Raw genomic sequence first — 21,790 nt, 5'->3', positions numbered from 1 at the left:
TTTTCTTTCTCCTTTATCTTCCCTTTTCTTAGTCTTCTCGCTTTGTTCTTATTGTGATTTTCATGCTTATGCTTTGTAGGAACCATCGGGATTTTAAAGAGCAGGAAGCTAAGCTCAAGGGAAGCTGGAGGAAGCATGATTCAGAAGAGGTTCGGCCGAACCTCCTGAAGGTGTGGCCGAACCAAGGTGTGGCCGAACCTGCTCAGTGGTTCGGCCGAAAGTTGAGGCAGGGGCAAGATGAAATTTGGCAGTTTTGCAGGAGTGGCCGAACCACAGGAGTTCGACCAGACCAGGATCAGGGAGGTTCGACCGAACCTACCCATGGTTCGGCCGAACCTACCCTGTAGTCCGGCCGAACCTACCCTGTAGTCCGGCCGAACCTACCCTGTAGGTCGGCCAAACCTTCCCATTTGTTCGGTCGGACCTCTCCTTTTATCAGCTGGCTCTGTACGGACTATATAAGTCCCATCTTAGAACGTTTTGAAAATTAGATTAACTTAGTTTTAATTTTTTTACATTTTAGCTTAATCTAGGGAGAGAAACACTATTAGTCTTCATTGGTAGAGAGAGAAAGTGTGGTTTTCTTCATTGATGAACTTGGATTTTGAAGAAGGAGTTTTGTTCAATCCTTTGTAGACCTTCATCTTCAATTAATGAGCAATCTTTTACTCTTTCTCTTTACGTTTGTTTTTTATTTTGCTTATTTGCTTTGATTTTTCTTCTTTGCTTATTAATCATGTTGATGCTTATTGATTTGATGATTGATATTGTTTTCAATATGATTTGTGAGTAGTCACCTAGCCAAGGGTGTGGGGATGGTGTAGTTGCTAATTGTTCATGCTTATAATGTTGGGGTTATGTTAATGGTCATTAAAGTCTTTGCATGCTTGATATTCTTTGGTCTTCTTGCAAGTAAACGTTGTTAGTTGATCAAAGATGAGTCTTTACTAACAAGTAACGGAAGTTGACTTAGTTGAGGTTCATTACTATCGATTGTTGTTTAATAGTACCTCCTAATATATGGTTCTAATGTGGAAACATAGAGGCTATTTTAGGAGAAGCCAATTGACCCCGGAAGGCTGCTAGATTGGACCCTTTACTTCAATATTCATGCATGTTTAGTTTACCATTGATATGCTACTTTGTTATTGCATGGTCAAGCGTCAACTTCACCTACCCATTTCCCTTGGTGCCTTAATGTTTTATTTCTTGTTTTAGCATCTTTAGACTTTAGTTTATTTATCTCCTATTCCGGACTAGCTTAATTGTCGATAACATTTGGTTGTGTTTATCCGTTCTCTGTGGTTCGACCCCTTTGCTTGCCTTATACTCGTATTAGGTTTGTTTAGGTTGTATAAATTGTATTTGATCTAGGGATAGACAATTGACGACACATTTATTTCCCTTGTCAAATTGGCGCCGTTGCCGGGGAACGGCTTCCATTACCATTGTGTTATCTTATTGAGACTAGTCCATTGTTTATAATTTTCTTTTGATTTGTTGTTTTTTTTATTTGTGTTGCTTTATTTGAAAAAATGGCTTATATTTCTATTCCTCAATTTGATAATTAACCGTTTTGGGTGTATTTCAATAGACTTGAGGATTTCCTAGATGGTGTTAAAGGTTTAACCAAGGGTGATTATTGTGAAATCATTAATTTGGGATTAAATGAGAATTTTAGAGGAGTAGTTGATAATATGTTAAATGGTAAATTTCAAGACATGTCTTCGGATGAAGCTTGGGATTTCTATTCATGGTTAGCTAGGGATAATTATGATTGGGAGAGGGCCAATCATGAGACTTATGTTCGGGATTCTCATGCTTTTAATATTGATGCTAATTGTCATGATTTGTCTAATATGAATTCCCATGATGTGCTTGATGCTCCCTATAGTGACCATGTAATGCATGATTTCAACTCCTCTCCCTCTATAGCTCAATGTAATGAGGTACATTCTAATGATGATGAAGTGCATGTTCTTTCTCATATTGCATCTGATTTTTGCATGAATTCTAAAGGTGTGCCCCATAGTCCCCTAGATGATTCCAATGAGCAAGCTTTTGACTCGTCTATCCATGATGATTTGGACTCATTTGAGATTATGGCCCAAATTTTTCTTGAGTTTTAAACGGTAGCCCATAACCTTATGAGTGAGTTCATTGATAAGGCTTCATTAGAAAGAGATGAGTTTGAGAGAAATTTGCCCCCATTCACTCTTGATTTTGAGATGGTAGGCCTTGAGAAATTTAAGGGAGATGTTGTTCAAGGTTGTGAAGAGGAGGTTGAGATTGAATCATTTGGAGTTTTTGAGCTTGAGGGAGATGTAGAACATGAGGGTTCTTCATTTGAGGATTCCATGATTGATTTTCATTCCCTCACTCATGTGCAAGGATTTTGGATTGAGCTCCTTGAGAAGAAGCACACCAATGATTGCTTGCATTTGGAAAAGCAACAAAGACGAGGAATTAGATGAAATTGTGAACAATGTGCTCAATTGCGGGTTTCAACACCCACCTCACATATGGTTTACTCTTTCCTTCTTCCCTCATCTTCGATTTGCTTTCTTAATTGCATTTGGATTGAATGAATTATGAATTGTCGTGTGAATGTGTTTTCTTTCTTCCCCTCCCACCCACCCTTTGTGCCTTTATTTTGAGCATTGAGGACAATGCTCCATTCTAGCTTGGGGAGTAGCTATTCGCTAGCTTGGGGGGGTTATCTATATCTCTTGGTGGTTTCTTAATCCATAGTCTCATGATTGCTTGATTTATTTCTCTCATACTTGCCAAAGTCTATTATTGAGATTGGTTTTCTATGTTTGGATGGCCATGAGCGCCTTATTGAGTTGACTTTTGGTATTTGTAGCTTTGATTGATCATGCTTTCATCTTGCACAATTGTATATGCATTCTTGAGTATTGTTGGTTTTGTGAATATTTGTGTGTATAGTGTCTTTCCATGGCATTCAAGGCAAGTTTCAAAATGTTTTGTTTTAAACTTGGACATAATTGGGCTTTAGCACCTAGAATACCCTCTTTGCTAGTTGTTAGAGGTTTTCGTGCACTTGAATGTCGAGGTTGGTTCACACATATAACATTGCCAAGGTAGTAGAACTTAAGGACTATGAGACCTTAGCTCACTTGGTTTGTGGTAAGATGGTTGTCGCTCTCAAGCTAGTTGAAGCTTTAAAGGTGATTTTTGCTACTCCACTACCGTCATTTTTGTGAGGATGTGTCTATTTTAGTCTAGCCTTCTACATTTCTTGCATGTGTGGCGTTTGGATCCTTGGCATTGCTAGCTTATATCGAGAATTTGGCTTAATCTACCCAAGATCGAGACCGAACCAACCTAGGGGAAGACGAAGGCAATTAGGAATTTTGTTTTGTTTTATTATTTTCTTTTCTTTTATTTTTCTTTTGCATTTGCTCATTTAGTAACCCAATTTGAGCCATTTTCCCTTCTTTGGCATAACCACATTACAAACCAATGGACCTTTGCTTTATTTTCACCTTTATTAGTTTTTGTGAAGCATTATCGGGACTTGATTTGTATTTTTGGTTAATGAAAGTGAGAAAAAGATTGAAAAAGAAGTGAAAAACTCAAATTTTGGTACTTGTGATTATATTTGTTATGTTGAATGGTTTGAGTAAATGAGAAGAAAATAAAGGAAATGAAAGAAAAAGCCGCTCAAAGTTAGAAGAGGCGAGAGCAAAGAATAAAAAGAAATGAAAAAAAAGAGAAGAATATATTGAGAAAATACAAAAATATATGTTGTTTGGTTGAAAAAGAATAAGCTTGGGGGAGGAGTTGCTAGAATTTTTGATTTGAAAGTTGGTAGTTTATTAAGTTTGAATTGAGGAATGATCAACTTTGCTTCACTTCTAAGTTTACCACCAATTTCCAAATTTATTTCCACACCCTTTACCCTAACCTAAACGTTTCAACCCTTTTAAGACCTTTTGACCTTAGTAAGGTTTAGTTACTACCAATGGAGGGTAATCAAGCCAAGCCTATTGAGTGAGCTATCAATGCCAAGATGTCGGGTAGCCTAAATGTTTTTCATTGATTATTTCTTCCGATTCCTTCGAGGAATCTCGAGATATCACCTTAAAAGTGGATGCAAAACTAGTGAGGACGCGGAAGTTTGGTTGGAGATAAGGAGGAGTGTAAGTCCCTCTAAGTGCCAAGATGTCGGGTAGCCTAATTTGATTGCCTTGATTGAGAGGAAACAATTCTCGGGTGGAAAGTTTGAGAGTCCTCATGAGCACCTAAAAGAGTTTGAGAAATATTGTGACACAATAAAGGCCAATGGAGTGACTCAAGAATATATTCGCCTCAAAATGTTTCCATTTTCGCTAATTGGGAGAGGTCTAGAATGGCTAGAGCAGGAGGTGCCCCCTAATTCTCTCACAGCATGGGACCAAGTGACTACGGCTTTCTTGAGGAGGTTTTATAACCATAGGAAGACCGCCGAGGCTCGGTCTTTGATTCAAGGTTTTCGCCAAAAGAGTGGTGAGTCTCTAAGTGCGGCATAAGAACGATACAAAGAGCTTCAACGTCAATGCCCACACCATGGGATACCCAAGTATCGACTCATTCACACTTTCTATGGAGGTCTCACACCTCAAGGAAGAACAAGCCTAGACGTCGCGGCCGGTGGTCCAATTATGAACAAAGGAGAGCATGAAGTGGAGTGTATTATAGAGGAGGCCGCAAAGCACTATGATGATTGGTACGAAGGAGAAAGGGATGCTACTTCTAGCAAGGGTGTTTATGCATTGGAGCAAGCCAACGCAATCAACAACCTTTCTACCCAAATCTCCAAAATGACCAAGAAAATGGATGAATTGATGAAAGAAAGGTCCAACCCTCATGGTAATACCTCCCCTTCAACCAAGGGAGGCAATGGTATGGATACTTCCTCCCCCTCTTCTTATAATACAATGCCCCAAGGATGCATGTTTTGTTCTAATTGTGAAACCTATGATCATGATACCTCTCATTGTGTATATGCTTGTGAAGTTTAACCCCCTTCCCATGAACATGATGGTAATATGGAAAATGTCAATGCTATGATTTTTGCTCCTAGAATGGGAAATGTAGGAATCTTGAGGCCAAACTCCAATCAAATGGGGAATTGGAATCAAGGTGGAAACCGTGGTTGGAACCAAAGTGGTAATGGTTATGATAACCAATACCATGGTGGGGGAGGCCCTTCCAATTTCAATGGAAGAGGCTACTCTAACCAAAGGGGGTATGGTAATCAAAACCAACAACCTAATTCCTGATACCATGACCATCAAAATCAAAATTTTGGTGACCAAGGTAACATGGGAAATAATCAACAAAGCAATGTTCCTAACCAAGGCACCGGAGGCAATAGGGGCCAATTTGTTTCTAACTATGCCCAAACTAATAGGCCTCCGGGTTTCCATCAACCCCAACTTCCTCCACCTCAACAACCTCTTCAACTTGAAGCCCCTCCAATAGATCCCGTGATGGCTAAATTAGATGCTCTTTTAAAAATGCGTGAGGAAGATCAAAAGAAACATGAAGAGGCCTAAAAACGAACCAATACTCATATGAAAATGCTTGAGACCCAAATTGCTCAACTTGCATCTAATTCATCCCCTTCTTCTTCTTCTTCTTCTTCTCACATCCCAAGTCAAGGAGTCAACCCAAAACCTTTGTATGCCGTGACAACAAGGAGTGGGAATGTAGTAGGGAGTGACCCTTTAATTGAGGAAGAACCCCAAGAAGAGGTGGAGTTAGAGAATGAGGGTGAAAAACCCAATGAGCCATTGAGTGTTGAAAAGGAAAAACATGTTGAGGTGCCCAAGGAAAAAGAAGCCACCCCCTTGCCCCTAAATCGCCAACCTAGAGAGGAGAAGCTACCTTTTCCACAACGATTTGTGACAGCTAAACTTGATGCCCAATTTGGGAAGTTTTTGGAAGTCATTAAGAATTTGCATATCTCCGTCCCTTTTGTTGATGCTATGAAGAAAATGCCCCACTATTCCAAATTTTTGAAAGATCTTTTGAGTGGGAGAAGGGAGTGTGAGACGGTGAGTTTGACCGCCAATTGTAGTGCAATTCTTTCCAACAAACTACCTACCAAATTGAAAGATCCGGGTAACTTTTCCATCCCTTGTTCTATCAATGACATTGAATTTGATAAAGCCTTGTGTGATTTAGGAGCAAGTGTGAGTCTCATGCCCTATTCCGTCTACCAAAAGCTTAGTGTAGGAACCCTCTCTCCCACTAACATTACTCTCCAACTAGCAGACCGTTCCGTTAAGTTCCCCATGGGAAAAGTTGAGGACATTCCCCTTAAGGTAGGAAAGTTCACATTCCCCGTGGATTTCTATGTGCTAGAGATGGATGAGGATGAGAGGATTCCTATAATTTTGGGTAGGCCATTTCTAGCTACTTCTAGAGGTATCATCGATGTGAAGGAGGGGAAGATATCCTTGAAAATTGACAATGATTCTATTGAGTTTGATTTGAATAATGTCATGCAACAACCCTCCTCAAGTGGTGAATGCTTTAGGGTAGATGTTCTTGATACGGTTCTTGATGAATTTTCTCGCTCCCACTTGCATGCTACTAATGATCCTCTTGAAAGTGTGTTGTTGAATGAATCAAAGATAGGTACTCACAAAGAAGACATACAATTCTATGAGTATTTGCTTGAGGAAAGCAAGAAGGAGTGCAAGGGCGCGAGCATGGAAGAAGAGGCTCCTTACATTCATGACCTCTTTCAAGTTGAAGAAAGAGAAGAGAGCCCCAATGGTAAGGGAGCACCAAAGGTAGACTTGAAACTTCTACCTTAGGGCTTGAGGTATGCATTTCTTGGTCCCGATGAGTCTTTCCCCGTGATTGTAAATTCTAACCTAACGGAGGAGCAAACCTCCCTCTTGATCAATGTTTTGAGAAAACACAAGAAAGCTTTGGGTTATACCATTGATGATATCAAAGGTATTAGTCCATCTTTATGTATGCACAAAATTGATCTAGAGGGAGATGCCAAACCCATTAGGCAAAGGCAAAGAAAGCTTAACCCTTCCATGCAAGAGGTTGTGCGGAAGGAAGTGGCTAAGCTTCTTGATGTGGGAATTATTTACCCAATTGCTCATAGTGATTGGGTATCTCCCGTGCAAGTTGTGCCTAAGAAAGGGGGCATGACGGTAGTGAAAAATGATCATGATCAACTAGTACCCACTAGACTTGTTACCGGTTGGCGCATGTGTATTGACTATCGCCAACTTAACACAAGTACATGCAAAGATCATTTTCCACTACCGTTCATTGATCAAATGTTGGAAAGGCTTACAAAGCATTCCTTCTATTATTTCCTTGATGGTTACTCGGGATTTTTCCAAATCCCAATTGACCCCAAGGATCAAGAGAAGACGACTTTCACATGCCCCTACGGTACTTATGCGTATCGTAGGATGCCTTTCGGGCTTTGTAATACCCCTGCAACATTCCAACGTTGCATGATGTCCATTTTTAGTGACATGATTGAGGATGAGATAGAAGTCTTCATGGATGACTTCTCCGTTGAAGGAGCCACCTATGAAGATTGTCTATCTAATTTATCTCGTTGCTTAGAAAGGTGTGAGAGGGCTAACCTCGTGTTGAATTGGGAAAAGTGCCACTTTATGGTGGAAAGTGGGATTGTTCTTGGGCATAAAATTTCCCATGCCGGCATTGAGGTTAATAGAGCCAAGGTTGAGGTCATCGAAAAACTTCCTCCCCCCACCAACGTGAGTGAAGTGAGGTCTTTTCTTGGCCATGCCGGGTTCTATCGGCGCTTTATTAAAGATTTTTCAATGATCGCTAAGCCTCTCACATCCCTATTGCAACAAGATAAGGAGTTTGTGTTTGATGATTCTTGTCATAAGTCCTTTTGTAGGTTGAAAGAAGCCCTTTGCACCGCTCCTATTGTCCAAGGTCCGAATTGGTCTCTTTCATTTGAGCTCATGTGCGATGTAAGCGACGAGGCCATTGGATCGATTCATGGACAACGAAAGGATGGGAAACTTCATGTCATACATTATTTGTCTAAAACTCTCAATGATGCCCAACGAAACTACACAACTACCGAGAAGGAGTTCCTAGCGGTTATCCATTCATTCGAGAAGTTTAGAACCTACCTCATTGGTTCTAAGACAATTGTGTATATCGACCACTCGGCTCTCAAATATTTGATATGGAAGAAGGAAGCTAAAACAAGGTTGTTGAGATGGGTTTTAGTCCTCCAAGACTTCGATTATGAGATGAGAGACAAGAAGGGAGCCAAGAATGTGGTGGCGGATCACCTCTCAAGGTTGGGCGGTGCAAGGTTTGAAGATGATGGCTTGCCAATAGAGGACGCTCTAAGAGATGATGTGCTTTATGTCCTTGAAGTGAAATCGGAGCCGTGGTATGCGGATATTGTGAATTACTTAGCTTGTAGTTCCATACCGCCGGATTTCACTTCGCAACAACGTCGAAAACTCAAGCATGAGGCCAAGAGATACATTTGGGATGATCCCATTTTATTGAAAAGAGGGGTTGATGGTTTGTTGAGGAGATGCGTCCCCAACGAGGAGGTTCAAAGTGTTCTCCATATGTGCCACTCTTCTCCTTGTGGTGGGCATATGAGTGCTCAAAAGACCGCCTCAAAGGTCCTTCAATCTATGCTCTTTTGGCCTTCTCTATTCAAGGATGCGTGGATATTTGTCAAAACTTGTGATAGATGTCAACGGATGGGGAATATTTCTAGAAGGAATGAAATGCCGCAAAACCCCATCCTTGAGCTTGAAGTTTTTTATGTGTGGGCTATAGACTTCATGGGCCCTTTCATTTCTTCACATGGGAACAAGTATATTTTGGTCGCCGTTGACTATGTGTCTAAGTGGGCGGAGGCCGTGGCTTCTCCAACGAATGACTCTAAGGTGGTGGTCAATCTTTTCAAGAAAGTATTCTTCCCGAGATTTGGTGTTCCAAGAGCAATAATTAGTGATGGGGGATCGCATTTCAAGCACCACACCTTCGTTCGACTACTTGATAAGTATGGGGTGTCTCACAAGCGAAGGCTTGCTTACCACCCTCAAACGAGTGGTCAAGTGGAGGTCACCAATAGAGAGCTCAAGGTGATTTTGGAGAAGACGGTTGCTAGGACAAGGAAGGATTGGTCCTCCAAACTCATTGATTCACTATGGGCTTATAGGACCGCCTTCAAAACTCCAATAGGGACCACTCACTACAAGCTTGTCTATGGGAAAAATTGGCATTTGCCCGTGGAGATGGAGCATCGAACGCATTGGGCAATCAAGCAAATCAACTTTGATCTCCATAGTGCGGGTGAGGAAAGGCTTCTAGAGCTACATGAGTTAGAGGAGTTGAGGATGAATGCCTACGATAGCGCAAGCATGTATAAGGCGCGGACTAAGGCTTGGCACGATACTCAAATTGTCAAGAAGGAATTCGTCAAAGGCCAAAAAGTCATCCTATTCAACTCCCGCTTGAAGCTTTTCCCGGGCAAACTTAGGTCAAGGTGGAGTGGGCCGTACATTGTCACGGAAGTGTTTCCATATGGAGCCTACGAAATCTCCCAAGACGGCCACTCTCCTTTCAAAGTCAACGGTCACCGTCTCAAGCCCTATTATGAAGGATTCCCAAGTGATGAACCGATTTCTGTGACACTTCTTGATGTGCATCGTCAATTCGACCCTCCTTGATCAACTCAAGGAACGACGTTAACCAAAAGCGCTCCCGGGAGGCAACTCGAGTCTCTAACCCTTTTCTACTTTTTCTTTTCATGTTGCTTCTATTTTTCCATCTACAACTTTAGATTGTTGGGATTTTTGATTTTTGATTGTGCTTGGGTTTTTGATATACTTTGCATCTAGCATGATTGTATGGTGTTTAGATGTGTGTTAAGGACTATTTTTACTTGCGTGATTCTTTATGGGAGTTTGGCCGAACCACTTTATGTTCGGCCACTGCAGCATTTTCAAGGATTTATGGCAACATTCTGCCAAAAACAAAAATATTGCATTCTGGCAGAAGGTTCGACCGAACCCCTGGAAGGTTCGACCGAACTTATACTGTAGTGCGGGCGAACTTTCCTGGGTTCGGTCACTCCTTAATTTTTAGAAAATTTCAGCAACTTTTTGCCAGAATTTGCAAACTTGAAGTTCCAGCATAGGTTCGGCCGAACCCCTGGATGGTTCGACCGAACTTATACTGTAGTGCGGCCGAACTTTCCTGGGTTCGGTCACTCCTCTCTTTTTGTGATTTTGCTGGAACTTTCTGCCCGGATTTCAGAAAGTTGAGTTTTAGCAATGGTTCGACCGAACCAAAGGGGAGTTCGACCGAACTTTCACTGTGGTTTGACCGAACATACCCTTGGTTCGGCCGAACCTCTCTTCACACTTGAAAAAAAAAGCTGCTGCCATAAGTTCTATTTTGCTGTATTTTCGTGACCACCACTCCCATTTTCGTCACCTACCTCTTTCTTCTCCTTCTCACTCTAAACCTCCATTACACCTCCCCTTACAACCTCAAATCTCCATCAAAATCACTCCAATCTTCACCCTTTGTCACTTATTTTCCATCCTCTACTCAATTTCTACAATCTCCAAAAAAAATTCCTCACAAAAAAAAACCCATCTTTCCATTTTCCCCAATTTGAAGGGTTTAAGTGCTTTGGTGTTTTTGGGTTTTTACTTCCTTCCAATCAATTGTGGTATGTTTTTCCTAGCTTTTGCAAGTTTATTTATGTAATTTCTTATAGTTTTACCATGTTTTACATATTTAAGTATGAATTGTGGTATTCTTGAAATTGTTAGTAATAACTTGTTTGATTCATGTGGTTCTTTGGATTGACTTGTTGCAATTGATTGGTTGTTGATAGTAGAACATGTTGTTATGATGATTATGCATGTTTGCCTTGGTTTTATTTTTATCTCAATGTCTTTGCTTAAGATTGTTGATTTCATACTAGGGTGTTCATGTTACCATTTTATGATTGAGAAATGCATGAGTTGGATGTTGTTGGAGATTGTTATTCATTGTTTTGGTTTGATTTTGATGGTTTGATGAATGGATATCATGAAAATTAGGGGACATCATGCCAAATTTCACCTAGACTTTGTTAGGACTAATATAGGAATGACATAGGAATTCTTATTCAAACCTTGGTTCAAATGTATTCATGCATGCCTTGAATTGTATACTCTCATGCATACACTTTTACCTTGGCTAGCTACTTGGCTTCTTATGTCATTTCTTATCAATTTGTTCTAATGATATGCTTTTGGTGAATTTGTAGAATAAAGATGTTCGGCAAGGGAAAAGAAAAGTCAAAGAGGAAGAGGATGGGAGAATCTTCAGGACCGCAATTCCCACCTCCTCCCGGCATCAATGATCATGGCATTATTGCTTCGGGCGAGAAATTTTGGCCCATATATGAATCACTCGTCAAGCGTCCGATTCGGTCTACAAGATTCTTTTGCCCTCAAACTTTGAGGAAGCTAGGAATATTGGATGAGGTGACAAGGTTGGCTCAAAACTTTGGATGGGGTGACTTCATTCACCACCACGCTCACACTTACGAGCGTGTGACTTTGGAATTCCTTGCCTCTCTTCGCAAGGAAGTTTTTGAGCCGGAAGATGTCGATGAGGATCCTCAACTCATCATGATTCACTTCAGAATGTTCAACGAGGATCACTCTTTAACGGAAAGTGATCTAAATGAGATCTTCTTTTGGCACGCCACCGGCCTTGATCACCCGTCCGAAATGACCTCCTCTCACCGCATTCCTTACAATGAGCAAGAGTGGTGGAGGAGTATCACAAACAAGGATAGGTTCCAAACCAATACCTCAAAGGTCAACAACATCATTCATATAGCCTTGAGGTATTTTGTACGGCTTCTCGAATATGCCATGTTCTTCAAAGCCAAACTCGGCTCCATGGTAACAGACGAGGTTGCTTGCCTATTCTTGGTCGATAATCCTCAACGGCTCAAATTTCAATGCTCCTCCACCTTCATCCAACGGCTCTTGGATACTAGGGACAACCGTCTCGGTGATGAGATATTTATGGGTGGCATGATTACTATCATTGCTCTTTCTTTGAAGAATGGAGCATACAAAGATCAAATTGAATTGCTCCCACCCGTGCACCAAACCCGAGAAGAGCTCACCGACGAGTTCCCTCCCTATGCTCTTTCCATAAGCGCCCTCCGTCACAGCCGCTTCCTCAACTACACTAATAGCAAGCGCCGTTTCATCCTCTTGGTCGATAGGGAGATCGAATGGTGTGTCCTCCCGGACCCCGACCTCACTACGGTGGACCACTCCGCTCCTCTCAAATGGAAGATCCCTCAGCAAAACATCCCCAATGAGCTGAGGCAAACTAGAGCCCGGGGTGGAGTTCCTCAACCTCCACCGGTCCTCCATCAAGAGCAAATCATTCCCCCCCTTAGCGGGGGAGGTGAGGCATCTTCTTCTTCTTCCATTCCTCCTTTTTATTTCAATGCCCTTCGTAGTACCCTCGATGATGTCCGTCGAGACAATCAAGCTTCCATTGAGCAATGGGGGTACTACGCGAGGGCAAATTATGACAATCTTGTGCAAGCGGGCATTCAAGCGCCCTATGTGAACTACCCTAACCACCCTCCTCAAGGGGGTCCGGTCAATCATTGGGGACCCTATGACCCTCAACACCCCACCACCCTTGCTACGCCTATTGGGAAGGTCCCATCGACCCTACCCAACGCGTTGGCACCGACCCCTATCGTCCGGGTGGCTGTGATCCGGCTTATGACCCGACATCCACATCCACCCCCACTCCTTTTGATGGTGGTTGGGGTGCCCAAGGGTGGCCCTATGACCACTTTAACCAACCCTTCCACCCTTTCATGGACACTCCCGGGTTTGATCCTAATAACCCCCCTCAACCTAGGGGGCGAGGAGATGATAACCAGTGATGAGGAATCTTTTCCCTCCCCCCCCCTCCCCCGATCTTCTCACTTGTCACTTTTGCTCGGGACGAGCAAAAGAATAGTGTGGGGGAGGATGTCCTTTTGGTTGGTTGAAGTGTACATAGGAAGGTAGAGTGGTAGGGTAGTTTCTTGCACATAAGGAGGATAGTGAGGATAGTAGCCTTGTGGTATTGATGTGGCGTTGTGACGGTGGTGATGATGTTGGTGATGTTGTGAAGGTGATGTGATGAGATGGTGATGTTGTGATGATATTGATGTGGTGATGTGATGATGATGATGATGTTTTATGATTATTTTTGCTGATTTCTGATGATTTTCTTCGATGATTCCTGAGTTTTTGTAGGTGAAGATGCTCCCGAGAAAAAAAAATCCAAATTTCCCGAAAATCCAAATCCCCTTAATCCAAACTTTGTAGATAGCTTTTTATTTATTTTTTTTGTTCTTTTTGTTTATTTCTTTAGTCTTTTTCTTTGTTTTCTAACCTTTTCTCGTTTTGTTGGAGTTTCTTTTGTTTGGCTCATCATTATTGAAGCTTGAAGCGGAGATGTAGGACGTTAAGGAGCAACACTAGCTCCCTTGGTGAGATTGGATATATTACCTTGTCTTATATTTCAAGCGGCATTCGGTGAGACCTTTCCTCTCTTTCTTTTTCTTTTTCTTTGAGTGCTTAGTTTAGGTCTAGTTTAGGAAGATTTGAATGGTTCGAGGTTGATTGATTTTGGTTCCAAGGAACCTGGGATCGTTGATGTTGATATCAACGATCACTTGTACGTCGATTGGGATTTATTTGATTTACATGCCTCGATTATGAACCTTTTTAATTTCTTCCTCCTTTTTGTGTGTTTTTATTGTTCTCTTTTGTGTAACAAGCATGACTATGGCAAGTTGAAATATTTTTGATGTAGATTTACTCATTCATTTGGATTCGAGAATTTGTGTGCCTTTTTGATGACATGACTTTGAATGCTTACCTTCCTAGTTGATAAGGGTTTACACGGTTTAAGAATGCTTAAGGTTGAATTAGACACATTATAAGCTAAGGTAGCCCGGTTTAGAACTTTTGATGACGTTTGAACCCCCTAGTTCACGGGAAAGTGGTAAGATGGTGTTTCTCTCCGTAGTGAATAGGATTCCCTTGGTTGGTATTTGCTTATTTTTATCCCGTGTGAGCGTCATTTGTTCTAGCCTTCATCATTCTTGTGAGCGGCGCTTTAGATCCTTAACTATGCATGTCTTAATCTTTGTGTTGGTATTTAGCTCCCGAGATCGTGACCAAACAACTTTAAAGGAGGAAGAGGGCATTTCTTCTCATTTTTCTTTGTTTTCTTTGTGTTTTGTTACAAATTTGGTTTTCATTTTTACATCCACCCACTTGCTAACCAATTTGGGCCTCATTCCCCTTTCTTGATCTAGCCATATTACAAACCTATCGGCCTATGTTCTACCAACCCTTGTAGTTAGTGAAGCATTGGCTTTTGAGGTTCGAATTCGAGAGTGTTGGTTTTAGGGAAAGAAAGTTGTGAATATTGGTTCAAGTGAGATTTTGAAAGTTGTTCATGAAAGAAAATATTTGCAAAAAAGTTTGTGAGGAAGGATGCAACGTATGATGTCCAAAAGAAAAAAAAAAAGAGGAAAAAAAAAGAAAAAAAAAGGGAGAATAAAAAAAAAGAAAGAAAAGTTGAAAAAAAAAGAAAAGAAAGAGAAAATGATGAGAGAAATGAAGTAATGTTGTGAAATTTTGTATTGAAGGTTGTAATTTGAATTTAGGTTCAATTATTAGGTTGTTCTTGAGAGATGGCCACTCTTTTGCTTCACTTAGGATTTGCCACCAAAATTTTCAAATTAATTCCCAACCATAACCCCTAGCCATGACATTACAACCCAAGTTAAGACCCTTGGACTTGGAGAAGTGCGGTCAAAGAACGGTGGAGGGAGATAGATTTCAACCCTATGGAAAGAGTGTGCATAGTTGAGATGTCGGGATAACCTTATGACTCCACATAAAATTTCTTTTTCCGGTTCCCTCGAGGAATCATGAGGAGCTAACTTGGGGATGATTTGAAGCTAGTGGAGAGAACGCGGACCGTCTTGGTTGGAGCTAGGGCAGAGGATGAAATCATTAGTTCTCTACGCTTAGCTTAGGTTTGTCTCCTTCAACCATGAGCATCTTAGAACGTGTTCCCCCTCTTTGAGTTGAGAAAAGTAAGCATTCATTGATTCATGTCCCTATGTTAGAGTCCATTTGGAGCATTTCCCATCGTGAAGCTTGATTGATTTTCTTAACCCTTGTCATATTATGCTTGTTGTGTGTGTTGTCTTTTTGTTTTAGTATTCCTTGCTTGAGGACAAGCAAAAGGCAAGTGTGGGGGATTTTGATGAGTGACATTTATGCCACTCTTTTATCCTTTTTCTCTAAGGATTCTCCCTTATTTGCACTTGTTTGGCCCTTTTTCTAAGCATTTTTACTTAGTTTTGCTTCCTCTTTTCTTTCTCCTTTATCTTCCCTTTTCTTAGTCTTCTCGCTTTGTTCTTATTGTGATTTTCATGCTTATGCTTTGTAGGAACCATCGGGATTTTCAAGAGGAGGAAGCTAAGCTCAAGGGAAGGTGGAGGAAGCATGATTCAGAAGAGGTTCGGCCGAACCACCTGAAGGTGTGGCTGAACCAAGGTGTGGCCGTACCTGCTCAGTGGTTCGGCCGAACGTTGAGGCAGGGGCAAGATGAAATTTGGCAGTTATGCAGGAGTGGCCGAACCACAGGAGTTCGACCAGACCAGGATCAGGGAGGTTCGACCGAACCTACCCATGGTTCGGCCGAACCTACCCTGTAGTCCGGCCGAACTTACCCTGTAGTCCGGCCGAACCTTCCCATTTGTTCGGTCGGACCTCTCCTTTTATCAGCTGGCTCTGTACGGACTATATAAGTCCCATCTTAGAACGTTTTGAAGATTAGATTAACTTAGTTTTAATTTTTCCACATTTTAGCTTAATCTAGAGAGAGAAACACTATTAGTCTTCATTGGTAGAGAGAGAAAGTGTGGTTTTCTTCATTGATGAACTTGGATTTTGAAGAATGAGTTTTGTTCAATCCTTTGTAGACCTTCATCTTCAATTAATGAGCAATCTCTTACTCTTTCTCTTTACCTTTGTTTTTTATTTTGCTTATTTGCTTTGATTTTTCTTCTTTGCTTATTAATCATGTTGATGCTTATTGATTTGATGATTGATATTGTTTTCAATATGATTTGTGAGTAGTCACCTAGCCAAGGGTGTGGGGATGGTGTAGTTGCTAATTGTTCATGCTTATAATGTTGGGGTTATGTTAATGGTGATTAAAGTCTTTGCATGCTTGATATTTTTTGGTCTTTCTTGCAAGTGCACATTGTTAGTTGATCAAAGATGAGTCTTTATTAACAAGTAACGGAAGTTGACTTAGTTGAGATTTATTACTATCGATAATTCTTTGTTTGCACCTTCTAATATATGATTCTAATGTCGAAACATAGAGGCTATGTTAGGAGAAACCAATTAACCCCGGAAGGCGGTTGGATTGGACCCCTTTACTTCGGTATTCATGCATGTTTAGTTTACCATTGATATGCTACTTTGTTATTGCATGATCAAGCGTCAACTTCACCTACCCATTTTCCTTGGTGCCTAGCTATATTAATTTTAATCCATTTCGTTCTTAGTTTAACCTTCTAGTTATTCACACTTCTTGTTCCGAGATAGCTTAGACTCTAGGTAGTGAATGCAGTGCTTAAGCATTTCTCCCTGTGGTTCGACCCCTCTATTTACCCTATACACGTATTAGGTCAGTAGAGCGTTATAAATTCATTTGATTTAGGTGTAGTCGCTAAACGACACGATTATTGCCTTGTCAAATTGGCAACTACACTATCCCCACACCCTTGGCTAGGTGACTACTCACAAATCATATTGAAAACAATATCAATCATCAAATCAATAAGCATCAACATGATTAATAAGCAAAGAAGAAAAATAAAAGCAAATAAGCAAAATAAAAAACAAAGGTAAAGAGAAAGAGTAAGAGATTGCTCATTAATTGAAGATGAAGGTCTACGAAGGATTGAACAAGCTCCTTCTTCGAAATCCAAGTTCATTAATGAAGAAAACCACACTTTCTCTCTCTACCAATGAAGACTAATCCTAATCTAACCTAAAACTAATTAGAGAGTAGAATAGATAGTTATTGAATGTATCTCCTCCCTCTAATTACCCTAAAAATGGGTATTTATACTAACTTAATAAAACTAGGGAAAATAGAAAAAAGAAGGAAAATAAATAAAGAAAGAAAAGGAAAATAAAAAGAAAATAAAATAGAAAAGAAATAAAAGAGGAAAGAAATAAGAAAAAGGGAAAAGAAAAGAAAGAAATTAAAAATAAAAGAAAAAGAAAATAAAAATAAAATAAACCCACAAATCCCCACCAAAAACAATCAGCCCCTATTTCTCTTCTTCGATATTCATGGCTCCTCTATCATCATCATCGAACAACCATCATCAACGGCTCAAAATCATCACCGACATCTTCATCAACCAGCAATCAATCAAGGTCGTTCAATTATCATTAAAACTCGCGTGAGAAGCTCGTGAAGTGGTTCGGTCGAACCAGGGGTTGGTGCGGCCGAACTACGGGGTTGGTTCGGTCGAACCATGGGTATGTTCGACCACTCCTCTTCGAATAACAAAACCTCCAAAGTTTCTGACTCGCACTTCGACCGAACTTTTATTGGTTTGCTTGAACTTGATTAATTCGCTAATTGCTCTGATTTTTGCTCTATTTCATGCGCGAATTGGAGGGTTAAGTAGTTTCGGGTCAAGTGTGGTGAAGGGCTTCCGTTTTGGGTGGCTAAAAGTGGTTTATTGCGGTGGTCTGGGTTGTGGTTTAATTGCTGAATTGAAGAGTGGTTGGACGGTGGAACAGGGGAGGTTCTAGGTGGTCAGGTGTGCGCTGTTGCGGCTGCTGTTGGTGGAGGAAAATAGGAGGCTGCGGTGGTGATTGCTGTTGTTGTTGGCGACTGGAAGTGAGGGGTTATTGGTGAAGGGTGAGCGCTGGTTGTGGTCGTGTGAGGTGGTGAGAGCAGGGGGTAGTGGTGGCTGTGATTGGAGGAGCTGGTGGGATGCTGTGTGCGTGAGGGAGCAGGGGAGATGCAGGTGCTGTTGTGGTGGAGGATAAGGGGAATAGAGTAGAAGAGTGTGGTGAAGGATAAGGGGCAGCAGCTTTGGGGCTTGAAAGCTTCTTGGATTGACACCTTTGACTCGAGCCTCCGACCTCTGAGCACGATCCTACACAACCAAATAAAAACAAGGGAGAATCGGGACAAAGATAAAATAAAATAAAATGAAAATAAACAAAGGACGAAATAAAACAAAACCACGACAATAGAATAAAATAAATAAAATAGAAATAAATAAAATAAAATAGAAAATAAGAGACATAAAACTAAACTAATAAAAATAAAACAAAAACTATACAAGCAAATAAAGTAAAATAAAATACGAAAATAAACTAAAGCTAATAAAATAAAGAAAATAAACTAAAACGCTCCAAAATTACCAAAATAAACTAGAAACTTTATTAAAGAGAAAACAAGAGAATAAAAGGAAAATAAGGGAAAATAAACACAGAAAAGACTCTAAAACTACTCCTTAGGAGTGACATAAATGTCACTCATCAGTTTATGGATTGGAAAATTATATTTTGGCATGATTATTTGGACTACACTTTTATTTATGGCATGTTAGAATGCATGTTTAATTAAACTACATGTTTAATTTTGCTTGAAATATTGAAAAGGAATTTTATTATGGTTCATATAATTTTTATTGATGCTATAAGCATGGGAAAGGAGCTATATAAGTGTCTATGTACACGCGGAATAAATTGTATGTTGGTGCCTTAGTGCACTTAAGGTATTTTTAACACCGAGGGATAGGATTTTTGGCGCTTTATGCGTTTAAGGTGTCTTTGACACCAAGATAGAATTAAAAAGGGTCTCAACATTAAAGATTATGTGGTCACTAAATATTCAAGAATTTAATTGATATGTTTGTTGATTGAATAATTGTTGTTGATTGAATTAATATGCTTTGCGAGTCATCACCAAGTCTAATAATATGTAAATAACATAAAGTGAAAGAGATTACGCACCAAAACACTTGGAACGTATATACCTTGAGTATGAACATATGAGAGGAGTTATGGGGTTTTATATTTAACCATAACTTCTAATGGAGTACAGGACGCTGTACATTCCTTTTTATTTATTATTATGCGCAGGAATTCCGCCACATATGTGTGGTTTTGTCGCTGGCACGGTTAGCTCCCGTGTCGGTTAACCTCAATTTATCTGGGGGAGAAAGAGTTGGAAACCCGTTCGATGCGTAATCAACGCTAAATAAATTATTTAGTGTCTTCCACTGTGTATCTTTGATAGTTGCCTTAGCCGTTCTCACGGTGGCGGTAGTGTCTTAGATATTCCTAATTCCTATTTTAAAAAAGGGTAAAAGAGGTATTTTTAGGAAAGGAATTTCTAGGGTGTTATAAAGTGATATTTGGGAGCTTTGGTTGAGATTTTAGATTACCACTAACCTGAAAACGTTTTTTTTTTTTTTTTTTTTTACTATGTTTTAAACTTGGCGAAGTGCTAATTTAATTATGAAGTGTTAATTTTGTTCTGATTTTTTTTTAGTAGGACCGAATTTTTTTTTTATTATTATTATTTTATTTTGGTCCGAATTTTTTTTTTAGGGGACACTCGATTTTTTTTAATAGGGCCGATTTATTGGCCCCCTTTTTTTTTTCATAATTTCTGCAGGGACCAAGGATTGAGGTAAGAATTATGTGTTAAAAGCTTTTATTAACATGTTGGTGAGCTTGGGTTGGAACAGAAAAGGGCATATAGGCTAGAATTTAATTTCTCACCTATGTGCATAATTTTATTTTCTGGTATTCAAGCATGTTGTATGACTAGATGTTTGTTAATGAAAGCATGCAATATGTGTACTATTATATGTGATATTTTAAGATTGTATGATTAAACACCAAACTTAATTTCCTGCAAAGACTGTATTATTTATTTTATTTTCTTTAGGAAGGGAATTCTTTTCTAAGCCTCTTCCTCTACAGGATGCCAATCTTTCCTAGCAAATTTACTCAAATGGGATCACTTGTTAAGAAACATAATGAACACCCCTATGACTTTGTAGAAAAGATCAGATACTTTTGTTCCTACATGAGCAATGTCTTATAAGACAGAGTTTATGACACCCTTGATCGTATATCGACTATGATTGTCCATTGTCTTCTAGAGTAGCCTCCTTACATTGCTGTCAAATAGAGAATTTCTGATTTTTACCTTCCAGGAGACATCCCAAATTACCATAAATACAAAGACTATTATGGCCAGTGGTATCCAGATTATGCTTTCTTGACTAAATATCTCGTAAGAGTGGAAAAAGCTCATTGTCATCACTTAAATCATCCCTACCCTGACTACTACTACGATAATCTAGTAGGGAACAATCCTCCTCCTAATCAATAACCAGGAAATTCTTCTTCTTCTTCTTCTTCTTCTTCTTCTTCTTCTTCTTCTTCTTCTTCTTTTTCTTCTTCTTCTTCTTCGTCAGGGGGTAATCAGGCTGAAAATGGAGAACAACAAGAGGGAGATAGTTCACTTATGGAGATTTCTAATCCTAATCCACCTCTAACTCCAATAATAATAGACATTTCATCGGATGAGGAGGAAGAAGGGGAGTTTGTATAAGTAGAATCCGAACCTGAGTCACCTGAACCAATGAAGGAGTCAAATGATTCTGATTTATATCTTTCAAGCTACAAACAATCCACTGACAAAAAGGACAATGTTCGAAAGGATTACACACCTATAAATTTTATTCATTAGGAACTCTTAGTTTATTTTCAGTATTGTCATTGTTTGCAGTCTAAGTAATAAGTGGTATGCCACAAGGATTCAGTGATGAACTTATGAAAGGTCATAAGTGATTAAACTCATTTATATTTCAGTATTTCATTTGTTCCTTACATCAATAAAATTCCACTTTATTTCTTTAAATTCCTTCTGTCAATTTAATTCATCTGAATCACAATAATTAATCCCATCTCCAATTTCTTTTCATCACGTATTACTATCCCAAATCTATAAACTTTCCTCCAATTAAATTTAATTCATAGTTTCAAGCCTTGAGGGTTCATGGGAATTATTTTTATTTTTTTATATGATGCTTTATTAAATGTATGGTTGGTTAGCAATCAATAATTAATTGATAAAGCTACGAATTTTGGTATTAACTAGCTTCAAGATTATTGTAAATGTTTTAAGGGTATTAATGAATAATTGAGTGTATGTCTTGGGAGCTAACCTAAACCATATTTAACTTAGGGCCTTATTCTTTAATTCAGGAGAAGAAAGATGGCAGGAGGAAGCAGCACTAACACCGAGGGAAACGAACTTAGTGAAGTAGTAAGGCAATTGGCAGCAGTTGCCTAACAGTTGGCAAGAAACTCAAATGGTTATGGGGATGCCCAAGGGGAACTTTTCAAGAAGGTGGCTCAAAGTAAGCCACCAACATATCAAGGGGGGCCTAATCTAACCATATTGGAAAACTGGTTGAGGGAGTTTGAGAAGTTGTTTGGAGCTGTGGGATGCCATGAAAATTCAAAAGTAAGTTGTGCTACCTACTATCTGAGGGGTGAAGCTGACCTTTGGTGGCAACAAAATGAAACTACAATTAGAGCACTCCCTGGAT

The 21,790-nt window shown here is 39.8% G+C and overlaps 1 non-coding gene across 1 annotated transcript; it reads right to left on the bottom strand.

Moving 5' to 3' along the window:
- Positions 1-4,473: 4,473 nt before the first annotated feature.
- On the bottom strand, positions 4,474-4,579 carry LOC145608648 (small nucleolar RNA R71). The gene has a single exon (XR_014105859.1). It is a non-coding gene; the product is annotated as a small nucleolar RNA R71 (small nucleolar RNA).
- Between the last annotated feature and the right edge of the window lie 17,211 nt (positions 4,580-21,790).

The sequence above is a fragment of the Chenopodium album genome, chromosome 2 (genome assembly GCF_948465745.1).
Source record: "Chenopodium album chromosome 2, dcCheAlbu1.1, whole genome shotgun sequence".
In the NCBI taxonomy this organism is placed as follows: Eukaryota; Viridiplantae; Streptophyta; class Magnoliopsida; order Caryophyllales; family Amaranthaceae; genus Chenopodium; species Chenopodium album.
Note: the sequence above shows the minus strand (reverse complement) of the source record. Positions and strands in the feature narration are given on the sequence as shown.